Source organism: Ursus maritimus, unplaced genomic scaffold (genome assembly GCF_017311325.1).
Source record: "Ursus maritimus isolate PB19 unplaced genomic scaffold, ASM1731132v1 scaffold_11, whole genome shotgun sequence".
Lineage (NCBI taxonomy): Eukaryota > Metazoa > Chordata > Mammalia > Carnivora > Ursidae > Ursus > Ursus maritimus.
Window position 1 is genome coordinate 56409092 of NW_024423453.1, and position 16746 is coordinate 56425837.

The 16746-nt window shown below is 38.7% G+C and overlaps 1 long non-coding RNA gene across 2 annotated transcripts in view; it reads left to right on the forward strand.

The window, feature by feature from the left end:
* LOC103658153 overlaps positions 1–16746 on the forward strand; it is a 208705-nt gene that overhangs the window by 168214 nt on the left and 23745 nt on the right. The window contains exon 3 of one of the 2 annotated variants that reach the window (XR_567048.2): positions 593–750. This is a non-coding gene — a long non-coding RNA (uncharacterized LOC103658153). The remainder of the gene's footprint in view (positions 1–592; positions 751–16746) is intronic. The other variant, XR_567047.2, reaches the window with a different exon arrangement.

The following is a 16746-nucleotide window of genomic DNA, read 5'->3' on the forward strand; positions in this document are numbered from 1 at the left end:
TTCCCAGACTGTATGAGGTAGAGATTTGAGCCAATTTTATTTTAATCTCAAAACACAAAGTGTGCCCAATTGACACTGAGTTGTGAAAATCAAATGTATGTCTATGGTTATCTTTATCATTAATGTTATGACTGCAAACCATTCAGCTTTGTCTTTAGCTACATGGAACAATAGAAGGAATGGGAAGGAAGGATTATCAATACATTTGGGTAAAGACAGTGTATTTTTGAGTAGATTCAAAAGGAACTTTGTAGGGCATGTGATATGATGAGCACTGGGTGTTATATTCAACTAATGAGTCATTGAACATTATATCAAAAACTAATGATGTAGTATACCTTGGCTAATTGAATTTAAATTAAAAAAAGAATATTAAAAAAACAAAAAAAAATAAAGAGAACTTTTGTGAAAGAGAACTTTAGTTTTAAGTTCTTGTAGAGGAGCTCAAAAGAAGGCATGCCCTGCCCTTGACAAAGTATAAATTTTGGTATTGTAGAATGCATGGGGTATCTGTTTTTTGCTTTCTTTCCAACTAAATGTATATCTTTCCTCACTTGCCTTTTTTCATAACTTCATCTCTTTGTTATTTTAGATGTAGCATGCCTGGACATTGTTGACAGTCATCACCTGGCATCCCATCCCATTAGACCGGAATGGTAAGAAGAGCTTATGAGAAGGCATGCAGACCTATGTGATCCTGCCTGGAGACCAGCATGGGAGATGAGTAAGCGCAGTGGTTCTCATAATAAGGTACCCAGTCAAGGAGCATTAGCATCACTTGGGATGATGTGTACTAGGAATGTGAATTCTTGGGCCCCAATTAAGATCTACTAAGTCAGATTCTTGAGGGATGGGGCAAGCAATCTGTGCTTTCATAAGCTCCTCAGGTGATCCTGTTACCTGTGAAATTTTGAAAATCAGACTGGGCTGGGTTTTTGCCATGAGTCATTTAGTAACCACAAGTAATAGGTGCTTAAGATTTTTTCTCTCCTCAGAGTGCTTACTACTGTGATGTCTTTGGGAGTTAGATTCTTTAAGTGATGACGATGAAAAACATATCTGCAGAACACTGAATAGTAGCCTGAGAAAACACAATGGTTGCTAACTAGGATTTTTTTGTGGAACAGTTCAGTTTGTGAAATTCCAGAGAGTACTTGAAGCAAAGCCTACCTCTCTAACTTTCACTTTGACCATCCCATGTCTTGAGTTCTGTCGTTTTTCTAGTACAAGCTATGAAAATCATCCCACTTCCTTTTTACATTCATCACAATCACTCGCAACATAAATAAATCTCAGTTTGCTATGAAGTGTCTGGGTTTCCTCTAAGTGGCAGAGAAGCTTTTCTCCTGGCATTCTTGCCTCCACATGACTAGAGATTAAGAAATGTCTCCGTGCATGCTCCTGGGCTTACATTTAGTTTCCCTGTTGAGATTGGGTATGAGGGAGTAATGGATAAAAAATGGTGACAGTTACTTTCACTCCGAGAGAAACTGGAAGGCACGAATTCAACAAATATTAATCATTATCGTTTTGTGTGCTATGTAAGGAGAAAAGAAGAGATGTATATAAATAGCTAAAAGACAATATGATAGGTGGTATAATACGGATGTGTATAAAATACAGAAAACTAGATGAGGAGTGTCTGATGGTGTGTCACACTAATGGGATGTGTGGTTCTTGGCATGCATGATATTTTACATGGTATTAAGTTCTTCCAGTAAAATCGTACAATACACAGTTTAACATTATTTTGTATATATTTTTATTTATGTCACATGAATGCTACATCGAAGCATCCATATTTTAAGTAGATAAAATACAAGTTAATTCAATGTATGACAAATTGTAATAAAGCATAAATATATATTTTCTTGCCTGTTACCTAAAACTGAAGTTAAGCCTAAAGTCATAAACAGCTAGAACATATATTATTACTGTGTTAGGAGAAAGAAATAAATTTTAACCAATATCCAGAGCATTATCTAATTCAATAGAGAAGCTTGGGTTCCCAATACCTAATCACATATACACATTGAGATTGTAACCATCCTCAGAGAGGCCTTCCCAGACCTTCCTATATTAAGTGGCTCCCTGCATCCTTTCGTTTCTGCAGAACACCTTGATACATCCTGCTCTTATTTTATGTATTACTTGTTCATGATCTCACCCTCCCACTGGAATATAACTTCCATGAGGATACATGCTGTGTCCTTCCTGCTCACCATGGTATCCTAGCACTCAGAACAGTGTCTGGCTCCTAGAAGGAGCACAATATTGAGTGAATGAATATACACATGACAAGACCAAAGTAGGACATGAAAAAATAAAGGTAGTTGTGTGATAAGAAGGAGTATTTTTCGATATAGAACTTCCTTCAATATTGGCTTAGTATCTCAATATGAAAAATATTTTTTAAAGTGAATTGTAATTTCAGAGGCATATTCCAAAGGAAAGACCTGACAGGCTGCTTTCTATCTATGTTATTCAGCTTGCAAACTCTAGTTCTCACCCCAGGTTCTATCTTTTAGAGAGGAAGTCTGGAAATCAAAGACCTTCCTTCATAGACTTCTGTTTTCTTATACAGCCAGACAAGTCTCAGCATCATGTCTTCTCAGAGTGGTTGAAGCTTGTCATGTACTTCAGTTAATACCCAATCTCTTGCTCTTCATGTCCCCTCTTTTTTTTTTTTTGTTACATTAGTCACCATACAGTACATCCCCAGCATGTCCCCTCTTTTATCTTCTTGTCTTCTACCATCACACCATCCCTGATTCATGCTGGTAGGTGGGGGCTATTTTCAGAGTCCCATCTTAACTTTAGAATTTAGTCCAAGTCCCTAAACAGGTCTAGCAGCACTCACCTTAAGCTGCATTTTAATAAATGACACTAGTTACCACCTATTTTATGTACTTTAATATGACCAACTATTTCATACAGCAATTCTGTGAAGTCAGTCTCCATGTTCATGATGAAATATTAAGCAGTTGTCCCAAACAGCAGAGTGTGGGTGGAAGATAGAGTTCCATGACTCCTGTGCTAGAGGGTTCAGCTAGCCCCATGTGGGTGCTGCCTAGGACATAAGGCACTCAGCATAATGCTTCCATCCCTGATCTATCTTCTAAAACACACATAGCTGAAAAACCGAAAGCAGCATTTATGTTGACTCCCTTGTAGCTAGGGTTCTGGAACTGAACATATTTCTGCAATGAGATACCACTTGTGGAAGGTGGAAGGGGAGCAGAAGTCATTCTGTGCTGCTAAGGCCTGAAGTTTACAGTTGGACTCAGCATTCCAGTATGTAGTACTCAGCCCAGTGAGTATGGGAGGCATTTGTTTTAGCAGCAGAGGCAACAACAGTATCAGCCTTCTGATACTGATTTTCACCTATGGTGATGTATCTTTGAAATCAGAAGTCTGGTGGTGGCTTACCAACTGCTTGCACTAGGCTATGATTTTATAGATGCTTGATATCCTGTATGAAGTTTCATTGTGCTTAAAAACCCTGACTGCTGCTATTCCCTTGGTAAAAGGGAGTCAGTCAGATTCACTCTATATGACTGCTTTGGACTCTCTTTTTTTTTTTTTTTTTTTTTTTGAGGAAGCTTAGCGCATAGTAAGTGCTCAATAAATATTTATTGAATGCAGTAGTTGCCCAATACAAAGAAGTTTTATTGAAAAATCATATTATGTGTTCTACATTAAGCAAATTACAGAATTTTAAAGTCTCTAAGTATTCTAGTATCTCAATATATAAAACAAATATGAGAGATAAAATAATGATCAAAATTTATTTCTTACCTTAAATAAAAGTGATACAAGAGATACTGTGCTTCATGCTCTCATAAAGACACAAGTCAAGTACCATGAGATCAGATTTGCACTTATTTACTTCTCCTCTCTCTGGAAGAGTATTAGACATCTTCACCCCCATAGACTTTGGACTTGGCCATTCAATATGCTTTGGCCAATGGAATGTGAGAGAACCAGATGCGTGTTACCTCCAAGTAAAAGATGCAAGAGTCATTGTGAGTTTCTACCAGCTCACTTGTTCTTTCTCTCAGCCTAAAGAGTAACCCAGATTGGGTTGATCCTTTAGGCTGGGTCTCAGAATGAAAGGATACACAATATATATGTAATGAGAGTAAGAAACCTTTATTTTAAGCCACTGAGATTTGGGGGTTGTTTGCTCTTGCATAGAAATAGGTTGATACCCATGGAAGACAGAAATTTCATTTTGTAGCAGATCTTGAGTAAGTATTCTGGGAGGAAGAGGTGCAATGTAAGATTTACTCTGAGACATAAGTAAGATTTCAATGGACAGAGAAGGCAGAAGAAAGAATATATGTATATATGCAAGGCTACAGATGTGGAAAAATTCAGGCAGTCTGGGGCATAGGGTAGAGAGTAACAAATAAGCCGATAGATCTAGAAAATATGGTATGAATGAAGAGAAGTAGAGCTAAAGTTGGGAAAATTTTTCAACCACATTTAGAGGGACTTGAACCTCAGGGGTTCAGGGCTTCAAAATTTCTTGAAGTAGACATTTAAGAGAGTCTCTGGAAGAGATAGCAGTCAAGAGGATGTCTCTTGTCTGAAAACATTTAGAGGCTAAGGGGAAAGGGCCGGTTCAGAAGTAATATTTGAAGATACAAGAGAGAGGAAAATTGGGATCAAAGAGGAATGCTTGGAAAAGTTTTTCTAAAGTCAGGAAAGAAAAACAATAGCAAGCATAAGTGAAGATAATGAGAAATTCGAAAGCACGGTGACTTCACACCAGATGCCCTGATCTCAGTGAAGTGTGGGAAGATTATTGAAAGTGATGGTGGGACTGGGGTAAAACAGCCTTGGGAACCATTGCCTGAGATGAGGAAATAGACCCAGGGATCACATGACTTGCCATGAGGGTGGTACAAAGTGCCTGGGCCAACATGTAAAGTACCTATAGAAAAATTCCTGGCACACGCCTAATTGGTGCTCAGTAAATGTTTGACCCCTCTTTTATTTTTCATTACGTAACTTACCACGTCCCTGAATATGCGCTTTTTTCAATCCACCAACAGGTCAGTGACTACTCTGCCAGTGTATTCCTTCTCCCTGACCCACACTTTTCATTGTATGGTCTTGCAGGCTCTGCCACATCCCAGAAAATCCCACCTTCCACTTTCATGGTTCACAGGCTGGCATCCTCCCCGTAAATCCCAATCTCAGTGTCTGTGATGTCACTTTTGAGTCAATTTCATGTTTACTTCAATCTCAGCCCTTGTACATGCTTGTTGACTCACATGGTTTCTTAAATTCTATTTATAGAATTAGACATTTGAGAAGTGGCAAAATTGGTTTGCATGTAGACACTGAATCAAAGATTTACCTCAAACCCAACAAAATAAATGAAGCCAGAATGAGGCTTCTGCTTGGCATTTAGCGGGGATGGCACAGATTTCCCCAGCATAGCACATGGAGGAGCAAGTGAACAGCATTCCCTGAAGTCTTACCAGGAGCTCTAAGCTACAGAGTTGAGCCAAATCAGGCTGCTAACCCGATGGGAAAAAAACTTGGCGTGAATATACATATATATGTTACATGTCTACGTGAGCATATAATATCGTATCTATATATAGTCAGCTAAAGCTGGCAATGAAAACAAAAACTCTGTACTTTCTTGGCTTACTTAAACTGAGTAAAAATAGAGAACAATATGCAAGCCACTGCTAGTTAAAGGGTGTGTGCATTTCCCATGAAGGAATCTGTTAAGAATCTTGCAGTCTGACTGCCTCTTGGTTTGGAAATCAGAGGCCAGCTTCTCATCATGTTCTGTACTAATTTAACAAGATTGACTTCAAACAGTGCTTTTGTACTTAGGCATGATTTAAGGGCAGGAAGAAAGAATTTTCTCTAAGCTAGTCCAAAGTGGGTGATCCCTTTAAGTGAATAGCCCAATAGATGTAGGTGCTGGTGAGGTGGGGGCAGGGAGTCTGGGGTGAATTAATGAACACAAAATAGGTATGTACATTCGTATGCATTAAATGTATATACAGATATACAAGCACTGCTATCCATTTTGTGCACTTTCAAGAATTCATAGAGCTTGGGGCACTGAACAAAAACTCTGGTGATTGTAAACTAAAATTATATCTTAATTTAATTTATCATAATTTAACATTATTTGACATCTGTACTCTCTAAGAAATAATTTACTCAACAAACATATATTGAGCATCTCTTAGGTGCCAGGCACCATATTCAGTGCTAACATACAAAGATGAACAAAGCAGAATTCCTGTGTTTGTGGAGCTCACAATCCAGTGAGTAGGACAAATAAAATTCTGCAGTATTAGTGAGTGATATAAACAAAGTCTTTTGCAATCAGAGAAAATTGTTCCACTTACTTTGCTGTGTAATAAATTAGCCCAGGACTTAGTGGCTTAAAGCAACCTTTTTTCATTTCTCACAGATTTGGTGGGTTAGGAATTTGGAAAGGGCACAGAAAAGATAGGAAAGAGATGGCTTGTGGGTTCCACAATATCTGGGACCCCAACTGGGAAGGCATGATGACTATGACTACTGACCGGGGTATGCACTCATGACCTCTCCATACAGCTGGTTTACCTCCTGCATGGCAGCCTCAGGCTCCAAGTGCAGGTGTCCCAGCAAACAAGGTGGAATTCTTATCACCTTTCATGACCCGGCTTCATAAGACACAAGTTTCACTTCTGCCACATACCCTCTCAGATGAAGCAGCTACAAGTCCACCAGAAGCAAGAGGAGGGAACATGGATCCTAACTCTCAATGAGAGGAATGTCAAAGAACTTGTGGCCATTTAAAAACTGCTGTGGAAAGACAGTGCCTTACGAGCTGGGGGAGTCAGGGAAGGCTTCACAGGAGAGTTGGTATTGAAAGAGGAATGGAAATTTGCCAGGGGAAGTGGCATGGGTGAGAAGTGATTCTTCAGAGGGAACAACGTCTCTCAGGCTTATACATATACAGGGAACAAAGAAACGTAAGAAGAAACGTGAAGGGTGACTATGAAGTGAATCAAGCATCAAAGGAAAATAAGTCTCATTGCTTTCAAACACCTTGACTTGAACACATCAACATGTCTGAGCCGCTAATGCAACTTGACAATTGTCCATCGATTCTGAAAGCATATACATTCATTTGGGAAAGCATTGCACAGAAGATGGGTTTAAAGTGGGGGCTGTGAAGAGACTCCTTTTTCATAACAAACACAGAGTACTTACTTTTTACAGGTACTATACTAAGGACATGGTGATTTCAACTCATTTAATCCTAACCACAGCCTGACAACGCAACTATGGTTATTATCTCTCATTTACAAATTAGGAAATTGAGTCCCAGAGAGATTAAGTAATTTGCCCAAGGTCACATAGCTGGCCAGTGGCGGACTGAGGATTCACAACAGAGTCTGGACAGCTTACCACTAAACTGTCTCCTCAGACAGTTGGAGCAGATCAGTGGCTGAAGTTGAAGGCCACACTGGGAGCTTGAATTTGGTCTGCATGGTAACTGGGAGCCACTTAGAGCATCTATAGCGGCAATAAATGTGGTCTAAATTGTGTTCACATAGCTAGTTATTGGCTGAGCCAGCTAAGAAAACAAGTCTTTTGCTTCTTAGTTCAGTGTTCTTTGCTCTTCCCCAAAGCTCTTGTGCCTGGAGAGAGTATTTCATGGTTCAGCACCACTTCTCAATCTTTTAAATCGTGATTTAAGAGCTTGGGCTCTTGAAGAAGAAGCAAGCAATGGGCGTAATTCATGCCTTGCCACTCAGGATTTATCTGCAAGGTACTCTCCAGGTTAAGTCAAATCAGTTGATTTACCTACATGGGTCGTTTTAAGGCTAATCTACAATAATGCAAAGCATAGTCTGTAGTTTGACTCTCAAAGATAAAACGCAATATATAATTAGAAGTTTAATTTCTCCATCAATTCGGCACTGCTTTTTGCTGCCATGAGCTATGGCTGACCTAATATTTTCCTACATGGTATGGTGCAATTTAAATATACATGCTGATTGGGGCGCCTGGGTGGCACAGCGGTTAAGCGCCTGCCTTCGGCTCAGGGCGTGATCCCGGCGTTCCGGGATCGAGTCCCACATCAGGCTCCTCCGCTATGAGCCTGCTTCTTCCTCTCCCACTCCCCCTGCTTGTGTACCCTCTCTCGCTGGCTGTCTCTCTCTCTGTCAAATAAATAAATAAAATCTTTAAAAAAATAAATAAATAAATAAATATACATGCTGACATCAGGACAGACAGCATTAATGCAGGCAATATGTCTGAATGAAAATGCCATTATATTATTACAATGAAAAATGGCTATATCAGCAGAGTATTAGTGATGGAGGCTGAGTAAAAGAACATTAACCTTGCACTCAATTTTAGTCTCACATCTCTGACTCCCTCATGTAGTTATTATAGAACCTAAGATGCATAATAGTTTAAAAAGTCAGGGGAGGCACACTATAATGGCTACCTTAGAAAAATGGTAGGAGCAGTTGGCAGCTTAATTTCAGGCTGTGTGGAAATGATTTAAAATGGACGTTGTGGTTATCATTTTCTATAAAACATTTAAACATTTTACTTTTGGATGACTTTACGCTTTCACTAAGATATATTAAAAGGTGCTAGGAATAATAAAAACAATGAAAACCATAACATCAAACCCCTGTCTCAAAAATATCCGCCAAGGAAACTCATGAATAAAGACTGGACAAGGTTAAGTTAATTTTGAAATTGAAGGTGGTTTAAAAGAGCAAAGCAATAGTTCTGGAATTTGTGTATAGATTGTAGAAAGACACAACACGGAGAAAAGTCAGGCTCATTTTGGCAGGAGGTGAGCAGCCACTGGGCTGGAGCTTTGTGGGACCAAAGTTATGGGCCCTGATCTTACAAATCATCTCTGGTGGGCTTAAATGGACATACACACTATATATTTTTGGTGAGTTTTCTGAGTGGTTAACCATCAAAAAAACAACCCTAAAGACTATGGCTCCTTGAATGTATGTGCGTATGTATGTATTTCACTAAACATCTTTTTCTCCAATGAAATGAACTATACAGTTTCCTTCCTTGACTCTATGCCCATCTCCAGCTGGCAGCAGAAATGGGGAAATCAAAGTATCCAGCACTGGTTTGTCAATCAGACCAGTAGCCTGCACAGGGGTTTCCTTTTTTTTCTTTCTTGAGCCCATTATACATTTTTTTTTTAATGCAGAGTGAAAGAGAGCTGAGAATACACATTTGTATGCCACAGGCCTTCTCTACAGACTGTTATTTAAAAAGGACATTCACACACACACTGTACTCATCTTTTGAAAAAGCTAATGAGAATGTTTACTGATTCCTAAGCTGTAATTTCAAAGATGGAATGGTGGGAAAATTGATCTACAAGTATTAAAGTGTTCTTGGTCTTGTGGCATGAAGGTGATAGGGAAAGATCACGTATTTCCCTCAACTCAAATCTATTAAGTACTCATTTTGGCCTATTACAGAGATTTGAATTTCTCTTTCAGAAATCTTTCTTGCTGACAAAGCTAGGTGCCACTAGCAATGGGATTTCAAAACTTGCACTTAGATGGGCTTGAACATATATAAAAGAGAAGTCGAACATTCTTATTTATTTGTGGTTATCTTGGTAACCAAAAGTTGAAGAAGGGTCCATCACGTGGCCAGGTCATCAAAATCACTGCTGTTCCCTGGCATGTACACCCCAAGTTTTCATACATATTAAAACTTGGCTGCTAGGATGGTTATTCTATGCTGAGGCCAAATGCAGGATGTTTGGAAAGAGATTATTATTTAATAGGCTGAGTTTTGGGAAGGAGTTTGTTTTACCTTGCAGACTGAATTGCTTATAAGAAAATGAGGCTATTTTTGGATCCCTTTTCATTCTATTAATGTCAGCTCTGTTGAAGCTCTTTGATTCTTCTACCCTGTTGCTTAGAAACATTTTATTAAATATTGTCAGTGCTTCAATCTGATCTGATTTAAAATGTTGCTTTTATCTGTCAATGTAGAGTGAACTTTTGCTTTGCCATTTTTTTCCAGTAATTGTATTCTGAGCTATTTATAGTTATTGTTTTATTGACAGAAGAATGATAGGTCAGGGTAAGCCAATATCTCTGGCATATCTATTTTAAGGGCATCGAATGGGGGTTGGTCTGGCAAAAGTTTGTGATAGGCAAAAATAGTAATGATGGGGTGTTCTTAACATTCTTCATCTCTGACCTTTAGAACCTAAGGGGAGGCAGATGAGGGATTCAAAATTCCCATTTCAAAGTCCTTCCAACCACCCCTACTAGACTCAATTACTATCCTGCCCTGTCACCATCTACCTGAAATTTTACTGTTAGTGATATTACTTTGTTCTTGTTTAAAATTTTATCAGGTTCAAACTTCCTTGAAGACATTTGTTGAATAGCTGGTTGGGCATAAGACCTAGGAGAAGCAGTGTATAAGATAGGAAGCTGGTGAAAGCAGGGGCATCAGGAATGAGGAGGAAAAAATGAAAGAGAATTTGGAGAACTGAAAAAACCAAGATTACATATTCAACCTTCCCTGCCCCACATTTAATTTGGCCTAATTTCCTCAAATTGCTGCATTATAAAAGGGTTAATTGGACCAGTAAATCATGTTAAATCTGAACTGCTAGCCTGGAAAAACTCTAAGTGCTGTCTTTAAAAGTAACACCCAACTTACACCCTCTCAATAATGAAACGTCGTTTGTTATTAACAGCTACATTTCAAATTAATGTACTTATATTGTCTACCATTAGAAAGGATTTTAGGTGGTTTAGAATTGTTACCTTAACACTTGAAGCTTGTTTAAAACCAAATGAAATAGGGGCACCTGGGTGGCGCAGTCGTTAAGTGTCTGCCTTCAGCTCAGGGCGTGATCCCAGCGTTCTGGGATCGAGTCCCACATCGGGCTCCTCCTCTAGGAGCCTGCTTCTTCCTCTCCCACTCCCCCTGCTTGTGTTCCCTCTCTCGCTGGCTGTCTCTCTCTGTCAAATAAATAAATAAATAATCTTAAAAAAAAAAACAAATGAAATAAAACTTCCCAAATAGCCACTCCAATTAATACACATGCATTTCACATTTGTATAGTGATCCCTGACCTTCATGGTCCTTATTAGAGAAAGGGCATTGTTATGTTATACCGTGGACTTGACTGTTCTGATTATAATACTGTGTGTAATACTTAATTCTCACTATTTCAGAATCTCTTAGCTTGCTGGCTGATTGGCTTCAACTTTAGAGCCCTCGACCTAAAATAATAATTAGTAGTTACATCTAAAACCAATGTTTTGCTATATAGCATACACTTTTTTTTTTTACTATAACATACACTTAGGTCCAGCTTCCTTAAAGGATCAAGTGTTATGGGTAAACTGATAATGCTTAAGAAAGAATACTTTATCCATTTATGAAAAGATTTCTGAGAGCTGCTAAGGGAGAAAATATTCAAATTAATTGTAATCTGATTATGTCAATATCATTTCTAAAAACAAATACATCTCAAGCCATAATTCAGGCAGCAAAAGCTAATAATAACTTCGTGTGGAACTACTATTTTTGCCTATATATATCTGGGTGGTTGAAGCAATCTGATTGTATGATTAGGCACGAGTCCAAGCTGGAGAAATACTATGCTCTAAAATAGGTATGTGGAAAACCATTGGAAATGTGTCTCAGCCTCTGAGAGATTTCAACCTGGTGAATCAGTACATTTTTCCCCCTGATATTTGATGTTCATACTTCATTGACAAACAAACACACGAAGAAACCAAAAACAATACAAAACAAAACAACCAACCCATGTTTTTTAGCATTTTATACTAATGGCCATAATCATGATTGATAATATTATACAACTCTAATATTCTGGGGAGCTCATGATGTTTGACAGTTATATTTGGCCCTGATCCTTAAGACACCTGGGAAACACAAAGGTAAAGAATGTCAAGATATTTCTAGACAAAACGTGGGCCATCTAAGTGGAAAGCAATTCATAAATAATAAATCTGTATATACGTGGGATTTAAAAACTGGAGTGTCCCTGTTAAATGTTTCTCTTTGTATATGATAATTCTCAACTTTTAAAGTTCATGAATAGTCAAAATGTACAGCATGTACTCTTTGTTTTTATCTTCTTTTTCTCCTCCTCCTCCCCCCTCCTCCTCCTCTTTCTCTTCCTCTTCTCCCCCTCCTCCTCCTTTTTCTTCTTCTTCTTCTTCTTCTTCTTCTTCTTCTTCTTCTTCTTCTTCTCCTCCTCCTCCTCCTCCTCCTCCTCCTCCTCCTCCTCCTCCTCCTCCTCCTGTTGTTATTATTGTTGTTGTTTCAACTGATTGCCAGATAACTTTAGTGAGATACTGCTTATGTAGCCTGACATACTAAAGATGGATGGAGGTTTCAAATTTGTTTGGGGCTTCTGGACATTTCTTCCACTCTAGTAGTGACTGAGGCAGTCAAAATGCTGGATCAGAAAAAAGAAAAAATATGTATGAATGTAATTGTCATAGACCCAAGATTCTATGGTTAAAAAAACCATGAACTGATTTCAGGGATGATAACAGTAATAGGAATGCTTTAGGTTTAGCAAATTCAAGTCTTTTCCATGTATATATAGTCAATTAATTTATGACAAAAGGGCCAAGAATATAAAATGGTGAAAAGGATAACCTGTTTAATAAATGGTGCTGGGAAAACTGGACAGCCATATGCATAAGAATGAAAGTGGATCCCTATCTTATATCATATACAAAAATCAATTAAAATAGATTAATATGGATTAATGACTTGAACATAAGACCTAAAACCAGGAAACTCATAGAAGACATAAGGAATAAGCTTCTTGATATCAATCTTGGCAATGATTTTTTTGAATTTGACACCAGAAGTAAAGGCAACAAAAGAAAGAATAAACAGTTGGGACTTCCATCAAATTAAAAAGCTTCTGTACTGCAAAGGAAACATCAACAAAATGAAAAGACAACCTATGGAATGGAAGAAAGTATTTATGAAACATATCTCTGATAAGGTTAATATCAAAAATATATAAAGAACTCATACAACTCAATTAAAAAAAATAATCCAGTTTAAAAATAGGGAGAGGATCTGAATAGACATTTTTCCATACAAGACATACAAATGGCCAACATGTACATGAACATCACTAATTGTCAGGGAAATGCAAATCAAAACCACATTGAGATATCAGCTCATACCTGTTAGAATGGCTATCATCCAAAAAACAAGAGATAATAAGTGTTGGCAAGGATGTGGAGAAAGGGAAACCCTTGTGCACTATTGGTGGGAATGTAAATTGGTGCAGCCACTATGGAAAACAACATGGAGTTTCCTTAAAAATTTAAAAATTGAACTACCATATGATCCAGCAATTCCACTACTGGGTATTATCCACAGGAAATAAAATCACTATCTCAAAGAAATATCTACACCCTCAAATTCATTTCAGCATTATTTGTAATAGCCAAGACATGGAAACAACCTAAGTGTTTATCAACCTATAAATGGATGAAGAAATGTGAGAAGTAGGAGGAGGGGAAAATGGCAGCAGAGTAGGAGGACCCTAGGCTTGCTTCATCTCATGAATACAACCAGGTAACTATCAAATCATCCTAAATACCCCAGAAATTGATCTGAATACTGGCAGAACAAGCTCCACAACTAAGATAGAGAGGAGGCCACATCAAAGAAGGTAGGAAATGCAGAGCCACCATTTGGGAGAGAAGTGGATTGTGGCCACTGTGGTGAGGAGGGAGCCACAGTCTCAGAGAAGGGAGAGAGACAGACTGACACACAGAGGAACACACAGGGAAAACAGTTCCCCATAGCAATTGGCTTGGAAAGTGAGAGGGCCTGAATTTTGTGAGCTCTTGCAACTAGTGGGGCTCAAAGCCTAAAGTTTTAAAGGTCAGCATGCTTGGCTCTGGGAGAGCTTGGAAGACATTGGGGCTGCTCTTGGAGAGAAGGAAGGGCAAACAGCCCAAAGACATACGGTGTGGAAACAACAATCCTTAGAGTGCCTTGGGCACACAGTGGGGAGATTAGTTGTTCATCTTTGAGTGTGTTCTAGAAAGGAAGCATGCATGGAGAGACCCCTCCGGGAACAAAGGAACTGGAAGGCACCATTTCCCGGCCCTGCACCCCAGAATAAACACAGGGCCACCTGTGGAAGCCAGTGCAGCACCAATACTCACTACCTAACTTGCTTACATTAAACCCTGCCCCTCCATGCTCCAGTGGAACCACCTTTCCTAGTCACACTTACCTCAGTCCCAGTGTAGTGGGCCCCCTCCCACAGAAGACTGGCCCAAACCCCTCCCAACACCACATCTCCTGACCTGGGAGTTTTGTGAGGCCATGGTTCTAGTGGCAGCAGCAGGTCTAATTCCACAAGCAGACCAGAGAACACCTAGTTAAAACATGCCACATTCAGGCCAGGGACCAAACACTGCCCACAACAGGCAAAGAAAGCATCTGCAGTATATTGGCCTAAAGAATAAAGCAGCCAGGGCACACCACCAGAAAACAGGCAGCCACATTGGAGACACTCCTGGGAGCCTTGGGAGTTCTGGGGAACAGAGGAACGCTGCAGGGCACTACAGGACCTCTTCTTCTTAAAAATTCCCTCCAGAACAGGAGACATAGCTGACTTTCCTAACACAGAGAAATAGGCACAGAAACTAAGACAAAATGAGAAGACAAAAGAATTTGTCCTGATTGAAAGAACAATACAAGGCCATGGCTGGAGATCTAAGTGAAACAGATATAAGAAACATGCCTGATGGAGAACTTAAAGTAAAGATCATAAAGGTACTCTCTGGACTTGAGAAGAGAGGAGAGAATATCTGTGACACCATTAATACAGACATAAGGAATAACATAGCAGAGATAAAGGGCTCACTAAATGAAATGAGAAACTCACTTGATGGAATGAGCAGCAGGCTGGAAGAAGCAGGGGGATGAATTAATGACCTAGAAGTCAGACTAATGGAAAGTAATCAAGCTGCATGAAAGAGAGGAGAAATAATTTCACAAAATGAGAATAGACTTAGGGAACTTAGCGACCCCATCAAATGTAATAACATTCATATTATAAGAGTCCCAGAAGAAGAGCAAGAAAAGGGGGCAGAGAACATATTTGAAGAAATGATAGCTGAAAACTTCCCTAATCTGGGGAGGAATCATATATAGATTAGGAGGGACAGAGAACCCCCAAGAAAATCAATAAAAGCACATCCACACTGAGACATGTTATAATTAAAATGACAAAATATAGTGTTAAAGGAAAAATATTGAAAACAGCCAGAGAAAAGAAGACAGTTACATACAAAGGAAACCCTATAAGGCTATCAGCATATTTTGCAGCGGAAACTTTCCAAGCCAGAAATGAGTGGCATGATATAGTCAAAGAGCTGACTGGGAAAAATCCGCAACCAAGGTTACTTATCCAGCAAGGCTAACATTCAGAATAGAAGGAAGGATAAAGAGTTTCCTAGACAAACAAAAACTAAAGGAGTCTGCGACCACTAAATTAGCCCTGCCAGAAATATTAAAGAGGACACTTTGGGTGGAAAGGAAATATCAAAAATCACAGTATAGAAGTAGAAAACACAAAAGAAGTAAAAATGAATATTTCCATAAAAAAATCCTTCAAGGAACTCACAAAATAAAAGGATGTAAAATATGACACTATGTACCTAAAATGTGGGGAGGAGAGGAGTAAGGAATGGGTTCAAACTTAAATGACCATCAACTTAATATAGACTGCAATATGCAGAAGATATATACAAACCTAATGGTAACCACAAAGCAAAAGCCACTAATAAATGTGCAAAGAATATAGAGAAAGAAATCCAAATATGTCACTAAAGAAAACCAGCAAACCATGAAAGAGAGAAAGACAAGAAAGGATCAGAGAAAATCTTCAGAAACAACCATAAAACCAGTTATAAAATGGCAATAAATGCATATCTATCAATAATTACTTTGAATGTAAATGGGCTAAATGTTCTAATCAAAAGCCATAGGGTGACAGAATAGATTAAAAACAAAACAAAACAAGACCATCTATGTGCTGCCTACAAGAGACTCATTTTAGACCCCAAAAACCTGAAGATTGAAAGTGAGGGGATGGAATACACAAAAATAAATTCAGAGTGGATTAAAGACCTAAATGTGAGACCTAAAACCATAAAAATCCTGGAAGAGAGCACAGGCTGTAATTTCTTTGACAGTGGCTGTAGTGGCTTCTTTCTAGATATGTCTCCTGAGGCAAGGGAAACAAAAGCAAAAATAAACTATTGGGGTGACATCAAAATAAAAAGTTTCTTAAAAAAAAAAAAAACCCTTCTGCACAGTGAAGGAACCAATCAACAAAATTAAAACTAAAAGGCAACCTACAGAGAATGTTGGAGAAGACAATTGCAAATGGCATGTCCAATAAAGGGTTAGTATCCAAAATATACAAGGAACTTATAGAACTCAACACCCCCATAATGAATAATCTAAAATGGGCAGAAGGCATGAATAGACATTTCTCCAAATAAGACATACAGATGGCCAACAGGCACATGAAAAGATGCTCATCATCACTCACCATAAGGGAAATACAAATAATGAGATATCACATCACACCTGTCAGTATGTCTAAAATCAACAGCACAAGAAACAACAGGTATTAGCGAGAATATGGTGAAAGGGGAC